The sequence below is a fragment of the Peromyscus leucopus genome, chromosome 3, assembly GCF_004664715.2.
Source record: "Peromyscus leucopus breed LL Stock chromosome 3, UCI_PerLeu_2.1, whole genome shotgun sequence".
NCBI classification, from domain to species: Eukaryota; Metazoa; Chordata; class Mammalia; order Rodentia; family Cricetidae; genus Peromyscus; species Peromyscus leucopus.
The window spans coordinates 66,214,834-66,229,530 of NC_051065.1; the positions used below are offsets into that span (position 1 = coordinate 66,214,834).

Here is a 14,697-nt window from a genome sequence, read left to right on the forward strand (position 1 = left end):
ACTGGCCCTGGTTACCGAGAGGAAAGGTCACGGTCATGAGGGAACCCAGTATCAGTTTCAGAGCTTTATTAGGAGGAAGAGGGGTGGAGGGGGTACGAGAGAACCAGGCCTGGGAAGGAGCATGTGGGGAGAGCAGAGAGAAAGATGGTGAGGGTGAGGGGAGAGAGAGCAGAACAGAGAGAGAGAGTGGGGTCTGCATCCGGCATGTGAACATGCACAGGTGGGCTTATGGAGCACGCCACGCATGCGCTGATTGCGTGACATGCCGTGTGCACGCAGTAGCCAGCACACACTGATGACGTAAGATGCAAGACCCTTTGCTTAACTCCTAAATTGGGCATATGTGGCCATGCAGCTGGAGCGCAGCAGAATTCTAACAGTCATTAGGTGAGCCAAAGGAGGCTTTGGATTGCTGGACTTCAACACTGCCATAGCTGGACCTTGGTAGTCAGGCTCCCTGGTGGCTAGCTTTAGGAATGTAATCTTGCTAAAAATCATTGTTTGGTAGTAAGGAAATGGGGCTTGGGGGGAGGGGGAAGAAAGGCAAGGCCTGACAGAGCTATGTTTATCATGCTCAGGCTGGCTAGAGTCCTCTTAGATTTGTTTTGTTTTGCTTTTGAGAAGAGGTATGCTGTATAGTCCTGGCTGTCCTCGGACTGTGTGAAATTGAGGCTGGCCTCAGACTCACAGAGATCCTCCTGCCTCTGGGAGTGCTGGGATGAAAAGTATGTGCCACAATGCCATTCTGCACATGCCATCTCGTGTGCACATGGAGGTTAGAGCACAGCTCTTCAGGCTTTGTTCTTCTACCACGTGGGTTATAGAAATGGAAATAGATCATCAGCTTGGTGGCAAGCACTCTCTTCACAGGGTATTTGATCACACTGTGTGCAGATGTGTTGCTGCTTTACCTTGAGTTTCTAAGATGCCTTCTGATTGGTTTAATAAATTATAGATGGTTGTGAGCCGCCATGTAAATGCTGGGCATTGAACCTGGGTCCTCTGGAAGAGCAGCCAGTGCTCTTAACTGCTGAGCCATCTCTCCAGCCTGAACATTGAAACTTTTTTTTTTTTTCTGGTTTTTCGAGACAGGGTTTCTCTGTGTAGCTTTGCACCTTTCCTGGAACTCGCTTTGGAGACCAGGCTGGCCTCGAACTCACAGAGATCCACCTGGCTCTGTCTCCCGAGTGCTGGGATTAAAGGTGTGCGCCACCACTGCCCGGCACTTTTTTTGTTTTTTAATGTGCATTGGTATTTTGCTTGCATATATGTCTGTGTAAGGATGTTGGATCCCCTGGAACTGGAGTTACAGACAGTAGTGAGTTGCATTTGGGTGCTGGGAATTGAACTCAGGTCCTCTGGAAGAGCAGCCAGTGCTCTTAACCTCTGAGCGATCTCTCCAGCCCCCAGACACTGAAACTTTATCGGGCTGTATACTGATGCCTCTCGCTGCTCCCTGACCCTTGGCCACCTTTCTACTTTCTGTTTCAGAATCCAACTGCCTTTGATACTTGGCCCAAGTGTCAGAGGAGGTCGACACCACACCCTTACCCCCACTCTGCAGAGGAGGGTGTGCTCCCCGCCTGCAGCTCTGCCCCTACACCTTGAACACCTGCAGCTGCCTCCTGGCCTCCTTCCAAGTCCAGATATCCTGGGTGGAGCTGACGAAGCCAGGGCTCTTAGGTCGAGAAGTCAGCCCTGGAGTAGGTCAGTGAGCCTTAAATCAGAGTCTAGCCTCTAAGACCCTCCCTGCACCTGAGAGTGGAGACTTGCATCCTGGTACTAATGTGATCCAAGAAGGCCCGCCTCCTTCCAGAGGCCATGACCCTGTCTGCCACCCCAGCGGGGCCTGCTGTCCTAAGCATACTCCCAGAGACAAGGACAGAATTTATTGACTAACAAATCCACCAGCTAGGTCAATTTCTTTGTGGGCTGTAATTCACTAGTTAATACTGATTTTGATAGGTGTGGCCTTGGACATCACAGGTTCTCTTGTTCCAAACTTACTTATTAGTCTCACTTCGCACATTATACCTCAGAGATAAGTATTTCTTTATGTTACAGAATAGCTACCAAAGGGTTAAGGAGGCCTTGCTGAAGGTAGAGGTGGAAAGCAGATACAAGATATAGCCAGGCCGTGCAGGTAGGCAGATAAGATCGTAAGGGACCCAGGCGAGAGGACTTTGGAGTCATGGAGCCCAGAGCAGACTGCAGACAGAGCTGGCTTGAGGCACAGGGCCAGACTGACGGTTCTGGTGGGAATCACGCCTAGCTGGAGCCCCCTCCCCATCCCGAAGAGAGTCAGGAGCTTCCTGCCACTTGTTCTGACTTACGGTCCAGCAGGTGCCACTGTGTCCAGCAGAAGGCGTCACTGCTTTTATAGGGTGTGTGTGAGAGGGTTGTATCTTCTATTGGTCTGGGGCCTTCAGTAAGATCAGAGGTCTGGTTTCCTTTTAATGGTTTTTATTTACCTGTGTTCTCCATACAATTTGATAAGTTTATGTGTGATAAAACTTTGCAGGAACCAATTAGCCATCAGTCCGAGCCATGGCTGTTTCCTGCCCAGCGCAGAGCCGTCTGTCTCAATATTTGCACTGGAAATAAAGTAAAGAGGGAGCTGGAGAGACGGCTCAGCAGTGAAGAGCACAGGCTGCTCTTCCAGAGGACCCTGGTTCCTGGTTCCATTCCCAGCACCCACATGGCAGCTCACAACTGTCTGTAACTCCAGTTCCAGGGGACCTGACACCCTCACACCAAGGCACATAAAATTTAAAATAAATTATTTTTTAAAAATAGAGTGAAGGGGCTGCTTTGTAAAATGGAGTCACCCTGGACACAACACAGTCTGCAAGCTGTTGTCCTAAACAAAATGAAGAAACTTTGGAGCAGAGTAGAGCCGGGTCACCACGTCCACCATCCAGCCTCAGGGTTGTGAAGGGGGCTGAAGTCTGGAGTCTTCCCATAAATGCTGCTAGTGCTGGGCCACATTCTGTCTCCCCGGGTGGTAGAAAGGGACTTTGTTTCACCTTTGTTAAGAGGACTTCTCACCTTTGTGAGAAGAGGAGCCAGTCCCACAGATGTTGTGGTTTTCCTTTCCGTAAATACTCTCCTGTTCTCTTCCTCAGGTGTGGCTAGAGGCTGACATTGGTGGCAATAAAATGCAGTTTCACCCTACAAGTTCCACAGGATCCCTCCCCGTGAGAGCTCAAAGTCTGTGTGCTCACTCTTGCCCTGTTTCTTCCCTGGGAGCTGTCTTAGGTTGGTGAGCCTCTCACTCCTCAAAGTGGGGCACAGGAAAACTTGCTAGCGAGAAAACCAAAAAGGCAAAATCGCAGTGAGACACTCCAGGAATGGTCCCATAATTCCGTTCCACATCCCTACAGAGACCCGCATTCCCAGGGAAGGCTGAGACCCACTGACCATTGCTCGGGAATACACTCCGCTGTTGGATCCAGGAAGACCCTCATACTCAACGAGAATAAATTCATCCCCTGAGTGTATTCCCTAATCCTGGCACTCAGGAGGCAGAGGCAGGAATACCATTATCATTTCCAGGCCAGCCTGGTCTACGTAGAGAGTTTTGGATTAGCCTGGGTGGCATAGTAAAACCCTATCTAAAAGGAGGAAGAACGAATTAACTAGTCATAGAAACTATTATGCAAGTGACATTTCTCACCTACGAGGCTGCCAGAGATCAAAAGAGAGTGGTGGTGACAAATGAGGCCTTCCTGAACTGTTTGTCATGGCTGAAAATGACAACAGTTTTAGGGGCAGACAATACACATTCCAATGTAGATGGAGCCAGGCTGCCCTGAGTGATTTGCTCCACAGTAGAAGATGCCACCCATGTCTCTCCAGAATAGAGACAGCCACAGTGTACTTAGGAAACACTTTGCTTGGCTTCAGGCGAGTGGCCACTCAGCCTGTAGGAAATGTCTTCTCTGGGAGTTAGATGTGATATCCTATCTCAGCCTTGGGACTGGAGGCTGGAGGTCTGCTAAGATCCCTGCAACACTCAGTAGTCAGAGGACTTGGGTCAGGTTCTGTGGGACACAGTGAAAGGCAATAAACAGGACTTTCTGCGTGTAGTGGCTCATGGCTGTAAGAATTTCTGCACTCAGTCACTGGGCAAGATTGCCTGGAGGCCAAGGGCTATGAAACAAGACCCTGTCTCAAAACAGAAAGGCTCCAAAGCTACACAGAGAAACCCTGTCTGGGGGGGGGGGGGCAAAGAAAGAAAAAACAAAAACAAAAAGAAACCAGGCAGTGGTGGTGCAGGCCTTTAATCCCAGCACCTGGGAGGCAGAGGTAGGTGGATCTCTGAGTTCAAGGCCAGACTGCTTTACAGAGCGAGTTCCAAACCAGGCAGAGCCACATTATAAATAAATAAAACCAAAGGGAGAAAAATGATGCCATGCTGCCTCAGGGTGTCCCTGTCCCAAGGTAGTGAGTATCCAGAGGGGTGGGGGTGGGGGGTAAGGGATGGGGGGATGGGAGGGTCTGAAGAAACATGTAGAGGGAAGGGGGATGCAGACAGAGCAGAGTGCATGCTGCATCTGCAAGTCAAGAGGGACACCAGAGGCGGGGTGGAGAGAGACCTAAGTCCCCTGCAGAGAAACAGTCCTGTGACACCATGATCTTGGGCTCTGGCCTCCAGTCACAGTCAGTTCTGTTTGTTATGTTGAGACAGGGGTCTAGAACTCTCTCTCTCCCTCTCCCTCTCCCTCTCCCTCTCCCTCTCCTCTCTCCTCTCTCCTCTCTCCTCTCTCCTCTCTCCTCTCTCCTCATCTTCTGCCTCAGCCTCCTGGGGACTCACTGAGATTGTAGGTGTGGTCAGTGTGAGGATCCTGTTCTCACTCTTCCAGGTTTAATGCTTTACGTCATCAGTGGGCGACTACATCTCCACCTTAAAAAGCCACACACAGACCCCCCACGTTCTCTCTTTCTGCGCCTCTTTCTGTTTCCTCTCTGCCAGGCCTGGCTTGTCCATCCTATTCCCTCTTGTTTCTAATAAAGTCCATTTCTAACTCTGGTAGCCATGGCTCGTGATTCCTCCACCCAACAACCAGCGCCATTTATCCTCTCAGTCAGCATGGCCAGCTGTGGCTTTGAATGACCTCTTTCTGAGAACTGTCACCACAGCCCTAGCTGTCACCATCATGTCCATAACTTCTGGGTAAGTGGGAAAACAAGTCCTGGAGTGCCTCAAAATTCCAACACAGTTTACTTAAAACTGTGCAATAAGGTCGGAGCGATGGCTCTTTGGTAAAGAGCAGGTTCTGCTCCTGCAGAGAATGAGAGTTCAGTTCCCAGCAATCACATCAGGCAGCTAACAGTAACTCCTAGTTATGATGCCCTCTTCTGGCCTCCGAAGTAACTGCACTCACATGCATATACCCACACACAGATGATACACACAGTGGTGGTTTGAATGAGAATGGCCCCCATAAGCTCTTATAATTGAACACTTGGTCCCCAGTTGGTGGAACTATTTGGCAAAGATTAGGAAGGGTGGCCTTGTTGAAGGAGGTGTGTCATGGGGGGGCAGGTTTTGAGGTTTTAAAAGCCAGCACCATTCCCAGTTAGCTTTCTCTGCCTTATAAAGTGGTCTTGGTCATGGTGTTTTGTCATAGCAACTGAAAAGGAACAAAGACACCCATATATACATATTGGAAAATAAATATTTAATAAATAAAAATATTTTTTAGAACAAAGAATGCAGATATCATGGCTTCTCTAGATGCAGTTTCAGGGTCAACAAGGACTGTGACTACATTTGAGACGTTGCCACAGAACTATCCTGTGTTCTAGTCTTCTGTCTTTCCTAGAAGCCATTTTCATTCCTTAGGTACAGTGACATCACTGAAGGGAGTCAGGGCAGGAACTCCAGCTGGAAACCATGGAGGAAAGTTTCCTACTGGTCTATTTATCATCATGTCCTGTGTCCTGTGTCCCCCTCCCCATTATCATGGTTGTCTGTGGGTTAGGACCTCCCACATCAATTGGCAACCAAGAAAATGCCCCCACAGACATCCCCACAGGCCAATCAGATGGAGGAGGTCCCCATTCCCAGGGAAGTCAAGTTGACAACCATGATTGGCTCACCTTGCTTCCTTCTGCCTTCGAAGGCTCACTCAAATATCAGTCAGTTTATGGGCTTGTTATGCCCAACTTCTTGGGGGCCATCATTGTGCAGGTTCCGTGACAGGACCAGTAAAGTAAACTGGGGACAGCTGGGTTGGCAGTAGAGTGTGAGTCTAGGAGACTGCGGGTCGGGGAGGGGAGTATAGAGAAGGGAACATGTATAGACGGGAAGTGACATCTAGGAGAGACGGAAGGCTCTTAGCAGTCCAGAGTGTAGAGTAGTTTTATAGCAGATGAACCTTTTCTTCTCCAGGTAGCTTTGGTTGTGATCCTTATCATAGCAACAGCATGCAAACGAGAACACACCCACATTTGTGCTACGCACCCAGGCAGGGAGCAGTGTGCCTGGCAGATGGTGATGGTGTGTTAGCGAGGGTATAATAATGTTCCCTCTTCTTTTGATTATTATTTGAGTTTGGTTTTTTGCAACATTTTTTGTGGGGGAGGGGAGTGGTTGAGACAGGGTTTCTCTAGGTAGTCCTGGCACTTATTCTGTAGACAGGGCTGGCCTCAAACTCAGAGATCAGCCACTGGAGTGCTGGGATGACTAAAGACGTGCACCATCACCCTGGCTATTTTTATTGTTTTTATTACGCGTGTATGTGTGGGACTGTGTAGGAGTGCAGGTGCCTGCGGAAGCCAGAGGTGTAGCTCTCCCTGGAGCGGGGTTAGCGGCTCCTGTGCATCCCCTCTCACCCCATTTCTTGTTCTCCAGTTTTTCAAGACAAGGTTTCTCTGGGTCGCCCTGGCTGTCCCGGAACTCACTCTATAGACCATGCTGGCCCTGTACTCAGATATCTGCCTGCCTCTGCCTACAGGCTGCTGGGAGTAAATAGAGGTGTGTGCCACCACAGCCAGGCCTTTTTTTTTTTTTTTTTTTTTTGAGACAAGGTCTTGCTATATAGATCAAGCTGGCTTCAAAGTCATAGAGGCTCACCTGCCTCTGCCTCCCAAGTGCTGAGATGAAAAACTTTAACACCTAACCTCACACACTTTTTTAAGACAAGGTCTCACTGTAGCCCTGGCTGTCCTAGAACTTGCTATGTAGACCAGGCTAGCTTTGAACTCATAGAGACCCACTTACCCCTGCCTCCCAAATGCTAGTATTGAAGGAAGGCCTGCACCACAGTGCTTGCCCAGTCTATTGCTTGAATTTTAATGACATTTAAAATTTTTAATTTGAAGCCGGGCGTGGTGGCGCACGCCTTTAATCCCAGCACTCGGGAGGCAGAGCCAGGCGGATCTCTGTGAGTTCGAGGCCAGCCTGGGCTACCAAGTGAGCTCCAGGAAAGGCGCAAAGCTACGCAGAGAAACCCTGTCTCGAAAAAACCAAAAAAAAAAAAAAAATTTAATTTGTTTTATTTTTGTTTTTTGAGACAGGGTTTCTCTATGTAGTGTTGACTGTCCTGGAACTCTTTGTAGGTCAGGCTGGCCTCAAATTCATAGAGACCCACCTGCCTCTGCCTCCCAAGTGCTAGGATTGAAGGCGTGTGTCACCACCACCGGCTTTTAATTGTGTGTGTGTGTATGGTGTGTGTGTGTGTGGTGTGTGTGGTGTGGGGGTGTGGGTGTGTGCATGTGAATTCAGTGTTCAGAGGCCAGAGGCATTAGATGTCCTGGAGCTGGAGTTACAGGTAGTTGGGAACCACCTGACATTAATGCTGAGAATCAAACTCAGGTTCTTGTCAAAAGCTCTGAGCCAACTCTCCAGCCTCACATCCATCTTTAAACACTGACTGTAACAGAGGCGGATCTCTGTGAGTTCGAGGCCAGCCTGGTCTACAGAGTGAGTTCCAGGACAGGCTCCAAAGCTACACAGAGAAATCCTATCTTGAAAAATGGGGGGGGGGGGGGGAACGGGACGACAGGGGACTGGAGAGATGGCTCAGGGGTTAAGAATGCTGACTCTTCTTCCAGAGGACCTGAGTTCAATTCCCAGCACCCACATGGCAGCTCACACCTGTCTGAAACTCCAGTTTCTAGGGGACCCCGACACCCATGGCAAAAACACAGATGCACATAAAAATAAAATATATTTAAAAAGAAAAACGGGGGTGGGGGAGCTTGACTATAACAGGAGATGCTGTTCAGTGGTAGAGGCACTTACTTAACTTCAGGAGGTCCTGGGTTCTGTCCCCAGCACTGCAAGAAAAGGGAAGGGAAAGTGACAATTCCACGTGAAAGGACGTTCATCTTTGGGATGGAATGAGGGTCAAAGGTGTTGACCTCTGCCAGGCGTGGTTATTCACACCGGCTCCCTTAATCCCCAGTCAGCCACAGGCGCCTGGTCTGTCCGTTTCCGAACAAACTTCAGTCCCTTTAATGGGCGTATCAGATGAAACGTCTTATCAGATGAAAGCTATTATTCCACAGTGGGCTTTTACAACGGGCTCAGCAGACTGACCCAAACCCAATGCAGAGTCACTGCTGCTGGCCAGGGGCCAGGACAGCAGACTCAACTTCGAACCAGGCCAGGTTTCCAAACATCAGAGACGGAACAAGAGATGAGAAGGGACCGGTTTCCAGTCATCGGGACAAGGAAGCCCCGGCATCGTATCTCCTTGAGGAGAAAAGTCCCAGTGGAGCCCACAGACCACTCTCTGCTCTGCGCCGCTCACCCAGCACCTTCCTAAGTCTTCAAACGACAGGAGCCTGGCTGCAGAATCCTTCCGGTCAGTTTCGGGGCTGGGTGTGGCTCAGCACCAGAGCCCTTTGCCCAGCATTCAGGGGACCCTCGGAGGTGTCTCCAGTCTGACCAAAGCAAAACAAGCGGCGGGCATTTGTCCCGCGGCCACTTCTGCGTCCGGAACTGTGGACTGGGGAGGTACATGAGGCTGTGCTCCCCGCCCGAGGCTCCAGGAGGGTCTTTCCTGCTCTGCCCGCCAGGGCATCCGAGAGTTCTGGGTGTTCTTCAGCCTGCGGCTGCCTAGCTTCAAAGCCCTTCTCTTCTAAGGACGGAGTCACACTGATGTAGACCTCACACTGCTCCAGGACGACTCTGTTTTTCTGTATCTTCCATGAATCTGTTTCTGAACAAAGGTCACATTCTGAGGTGCTGAGGGTAGGACCCCCACTTACCTTCTGGAGGACACCTTTCAGCCTTTGCTACCAGCCGGAGGAGCTTTCTGAAGATGTCCCCCGCCACCAGGCTGGGGAACTTCCAGAAGCTATCTCCTGCTGATGAGCCTCCCAGACGCTGGCTGGGGGGAGTGGTGCTTGACATTCCTGGATACTTGGGTTTAGGCAGAAGGACATGTCTGCAGCTGTTACTCATATAGCTGGGGGCAAGAAGTCCTGTGTAAGCCAGCGACTGCCACAGGACCAGAGAGCACTGTGTCACTGTGTCCTTTTACCTGCTTAAGCTAGCAGGTACCTCCCCTAACTCCCCACCCTGGTGTGTGTAAGCATGTGTGTGTGTGTGTGTGTGTGTGTGTGTGTGTCTGTGTGTGTGTGTGTGTGTGTCTGTGTATTCTGCTCCATCCACTCCCACGAGCAAATGTTTACCCACTCCTTCAATCTAGAGGCATGCTTCAGCAGTCATATTTCATGTACCCCTGAGACCTTGCTCCTCAGGTTCAGGCTCTGTCTCATGTTGGCTCATGTGGGGGTTAATGCTGGGACCCTTACTTTGCCCAGCTCCAAACTGCACAGTTTCATCTGCCAGGGGTCCTCAATTGTGGCATGCACCACCATTGCCTGGCCTGCTTATTTATTTGTTTGTTTTTGTTTAGGTTTTTCGAGACAAGGTTTCTGTAGGGGGCCTGCCCCCACCTTTTATAGGGTTTCTGTGAGAAGAGAGGCATAAGGAATTAATAGATAGAAAGATAACGGAAATGAGACAGACAGAAACACAGGATAGCTTCTGGAGGACCTGGATCAAAATCCACTGGCCCCTTCTGTCTCCTCAAAAGGGCTTTTTATAACAATGCCAAGGGGAGGGGCAAAAGACCTCCCTCCCCCTTGCTAGATCAAAGCATACCACACAGCCCAAGTGCAGACCCTTCCAAACATCTAGTAACCATGCATATGGTCAATCCATCCCCTTATGCAGCCCTACTGGGTAAAACAAACTCAGATCTAACTAGGAAACCTCTGTGGGCTTCCACAGATTTCTTTGTGTATCCCTGGCTGTCCTGGAACTAGCTCTGTAGACCAGGCTTGCCTCAGTCTCATAGAGATTCCCCTTCCTCTGCCTCCTGAATGCTAGGATTAAAAGCTTACACTGTCACCATCTGGACTTGCAAGTTTCTTTTTATAATAACATTCATACAATTAAAATTATATATAAAAATGTATGAATAATTCAATGAACAGCTCTACAGTTAGAATAATCATTCAGAGTAGAAGCTATGGAGCTACAGATTAAATATATATGTGTGTGTATATATGCATATATATGTATGTGTGTATATATATGTGTGTGTGTTCTTATCTTATAAACTAGCCAGCACCAGGAACGTAGCTCAGGGATAAGAGTTCTTACTTGTGGGGCTGGAGAGATAGCTCAGAGGATTAAGAGTACTGGGTGTTCTTCCAGAGTACCTGAGTTCAAATCCCAGCACCCACATGGCAGCTTACAACTGTCTGTAACTCCTGTTCCAGGTGATCTGACCCTGTAAGGAACATGTTAAGACCTAGGGTGAACAACCCTGGTCAGGAGTGATAAGGAATAGAATGACGTAAATAAACCACAAATGGAAGTAGTGATAAGCTATGTGTGGCAGTAGTGATAAGACTAGAAACCTAGCCAGAAGAGGTATAAAGGAGGAAGCCTCAGACACGACCAACAGAGCTCGTCAGACCCTCGGATGAGCCGACTCCTCTCTGCCAGAGACATGAGATCCTGTCCTCAGCTCAGGTGAGGTTGACCACAGGAAAGCTGACCCGAGATCCAGAGGAACTGGGGAGTCCGGACCTGTACACCCAGAGAGGTATTCCTGCTTCCACCTGGAAGATGGGATAAATATTGTTTGTAATTTTATTGTGTGAATAAGTGAGTATTACACCAAGTCTGAATCAAGAAGTGATTATTCCTTCCCTGTAACTGGGGTATGTGCTTGTCACAGACCCAGTCACACAGACATACATGTGGGTACATAAAATACAAATAAATTAATTTTTTTAAAAAAGAGTTCTTACTTGTATATGCAAGGCCCTGAGTTCAGTCCCCAGGATTTCCAAAGAAAGAAAGGAATAGAAATAAACTAGGCAATGTTGTTTCACTCTGCCTGTCCTGAAAACTCTATTCTGTATCTTAGTCAAGGATCCTGGTTTCTCTGAGTAGAGATCCCTGAGGTGGGAGGGTGGCTCCTGGGCTGTTGTTGGCGGATCTGGGACTGTGTCTTCCCAGCACCCACGGGACATCTATGGATAGAGTCCTTCTCTCTCCTCTTGTCCTCTTTTGAAATACCCAAGGTCCTTTCCAGATGTGTGTAAGAGTCTAGGGCCGCGAAGTGGGAGGACTGCTCAGCTGTCTGGGAACCTGTCTCTGAAGCAAATCAAGATGTGAACTGAAGTTCCAGAAGAGTCACCCTGTGCTGAGCGTCCTACAAAGCCACTGGCGGGTGAGAACTTCTGTTTGCATGGAGAGTGGGAATCATGTTCCAGGTTGGGAGCCAAAAGTCTTAGGCTGTCTTTAGCCCACCTTGTAGCTGTTCAGTGGCCACCTCTGTGTGTGACCTGGCATCCTTACGGAATGCACAAACAAGACCACTAGCTTCCACCAAACCAAAGGCTAAGTGACATCAGCTATGAAGCCTTCGACAGCCTTCTGGCTTTGCTGGGTCTCGCCTACCTGATGCCCCCATGCATGCATTTTATTTATTAATTTTTGCTTTTTTTTGAGACAGGGTTTCTTTGCGTAGTCTTGGCTGTCCTGGAACTAGCTCTGTAGACCAGGCTGGCCTCGAACTCAGAGATCCTCCTGCTTTGCCTCCCAAGTGCTGGGATTAAAGGTGTGAGCTACTAACTAACATCCATGTCTTTCAAAGTGTCCTGACTTTTTTCTTCCTTTGTTCTGTTACTATGACAGCATCTTGAAACTGTTACCCCGTCAGAACTTAGTATTTGGGGAAACTGAATCTGTGTTCCTAGACCACATCCACTAATTATTTGACTTTAGAATAAGCTGTCTCTTATCCCTTTGAGGAAGCTGTGTTTTTCCGTGTGAGCAAAGAAATCCCTCACCATTTCCCTGTGGGGAGGCAGCCTAGAGACGCTGGCCTCCCTAGAGCAGGAGCTGAGGAGGGTTTGTACCCATAGTGCTCTAAGGAATGGGGAGATCGCTCCTGTTTTGAGTGACGTTTCAACATAAAGCTTATTTATTTGCTTATTTGTGGTGTGTGTGTGTGTGTGTGTGTGTGTGTGTGTGTGTGATATGTGTGAACACAGTTCTGAGTGTGCAGGTCAAAGGACAACTTTGGGGAGTGGTTCTATCTTTCCAGGGTGTGACCCAGGGATTGAACTCAGGTTATCAGCTGCAAGTGATTCTCCAGCCCCTAATTTATTTAAAAGTAAACCCGTCTTCTTTTCCATCGACCTCTCCAGGGTGCCACAACCCCCATACACAGCTCTTGGAGAGCTCCACACCTGATCTGGTCCCGCCTGAGCGGCTACGAAAGGCGCCCTGATGGAGGGAAATTTGCACCACTATAAATCCTTGCCTCAAGAAATGCTCCAAGCGATTTTATCACCCGGCAACTTCAATCTGCATGACAAGACATCCTTTATTCACACCTTAATCCCTTCTCTCTAGCCTCCCAAACTTCTCTCTGCAGACTCCAGCGGTCTCTAGGCCCCCACTGGAAGGACACTGACCCCCAACCTTCAGCCCTGCTTTGCTGTGGTTTTGGTGGGATTCTGCATATGTGCATACTTAAACTGTTTTTCTCCTGTTAAATAGGATGTGTCAATTGACCCTGGAGACTAAAACAAAGATGCTGGTGGAGCCGGATGCATTAAGTGAGGCGCGGCTTGGCTTCCTCTCTAGCCAGTGGCCATCGCTGAAGCCTCTTTTTGACTTAATTCTCCCTGGGACTTACTCCAGGACCCTTTCTGTTGTCTGGGTGAGTCAGTGCTGAGCCAGCCAGAGGCAGAGACCCACTCAAGAGCTGAAATTCCCTGAAAAAGACACACCTGGTTAGAAGAGTCTGGAGCCTGGGGACTGAGTGTAGAACTTCCTGACTATGGAGAGTTAAAAATGTCGCAAATCCAGAGCCAAAACTGTTATCTCTGAATAGCCAGTTGTCATCCACCCCCATATCTGACTTGACATCCTAATGATGGTCAGATAAGACTGTGACTGAAGGCTGGATGTGGTGGCGCAGGCCTTTTATCCAGCACTCAGGAGGCAGATCTCTGAGTTCAAGGCCAGCCTGGTCTACATAGTCAGTTCCAGGACAGCCAGGGCTACACAAGAGAGACCCTGTCTCAAAATAAACAAAAAAGATTTGACTGCGTTTTTTGGACAAAAGAACAGGCTCAGCAGCCTCCGCAAGCGAGGCTGGCCCTGTCCTATACATCAATTAAAGAGGGAAGCAGTGGTGACATACAGAGATTTGTTCAGTGTGGCCGCAGAAACCAGGGGAGCAGGCAAAAGGGCCCGTGGCCTACAAGTCCATCTTCAGGGCTGACATGGGTTTTAGGTTTAAGTGGAGGAGGAGCTGGAGGAGAAAAGATCTGCACATTAAGCAGTTCCAGTCACAGACGGTCCTGCCCATCACCGCCTCAGTTCTACAAGGTGGTCCAAAAAAAAGCTTCTTCCTATCTTCACTTGGGAAGGGTCATGTGATTCCTACAAGATGATCACTTCTGCTCTAGGGTGCAGCCTCACCCTTGTGGGAAAATTGCCTTCATCAAGGTGACCTCAGCTTTAGGACATGTTTATCTCTGTTTATCTGTGCCTTCAGCCAATGCAAAAGGCATGAATATAAAATGAAGCGATGGCTCACTGTTTTGTTTCAGGTCTAGGCGTGGTCTAGGTGTTGGCACAGGCCTTTAATCCCAGCACTCAGCAGGCAGAGACAGGAGGACACTCTGAGTCCAAGACCAGCTTAGTCCCCTTAGTAAGTCTCAGGACAGTCCTAGCTACCCTGTCTCGCAGAAACAAAGCAAGCAAACATACAGGAAAAAAAAAACAACTTAGTTTTGTTTTGTTTTTGTGATACAGGGGGAGGGGGGTGTCTCATTGTGTTGCCTAGGCTGGCCTAGAACTCAATGATCCACCTGCCTCAGCCTTCCAAGTGCTAGGATTACATACAGGTGTGAGCCACCATGCCCAGATCTCCTCCATTCATTCGTTCAGGGGCCAAAGTGAAAAATCAACACTTTTCAGTGAAAACAGCTCCTGAGTGTCCGTTTCAAAACCTTTGGGGTGCACTAATCTAGATCATAGATCATCAGCTCCCACCAACCCAAAGGCCACAGCTGTCATCAGATCCGCTAGCATGAGACTAGAGCAGAGATGTCCCCCTTTGCTGGAATTGTCCAACCTGATGTCCCTGCCTATGCATGCATTTGGTAAATGCATTGATTTATAGTGTTTTGATTGGTCGC

At 49.0% G+C, this 14,697-nt stretch overlaps 1 long non-coding RNA gene across 1 annotated transcript; it reads left to right on the plus strand.

Moving 5' to 3' along the window:
• Positions 1 to 10,463: 10,463 nt before the first annotated feature.
• Positions 10,464 to 13,033, plus strand: LOC119087529. The gene is made up of 3 exons (XR_005090993.1): positions 10,464 to 11,075; positions 11,560 to 11,708; positions 12,691 to 13,033. It is a non-coding gene; the product is annotated as an uncharacterized LOC119087529 (long non-coding RNA).
• Positions 13,034 to 14,697: the final 1,664 nt, after the last annotated feature.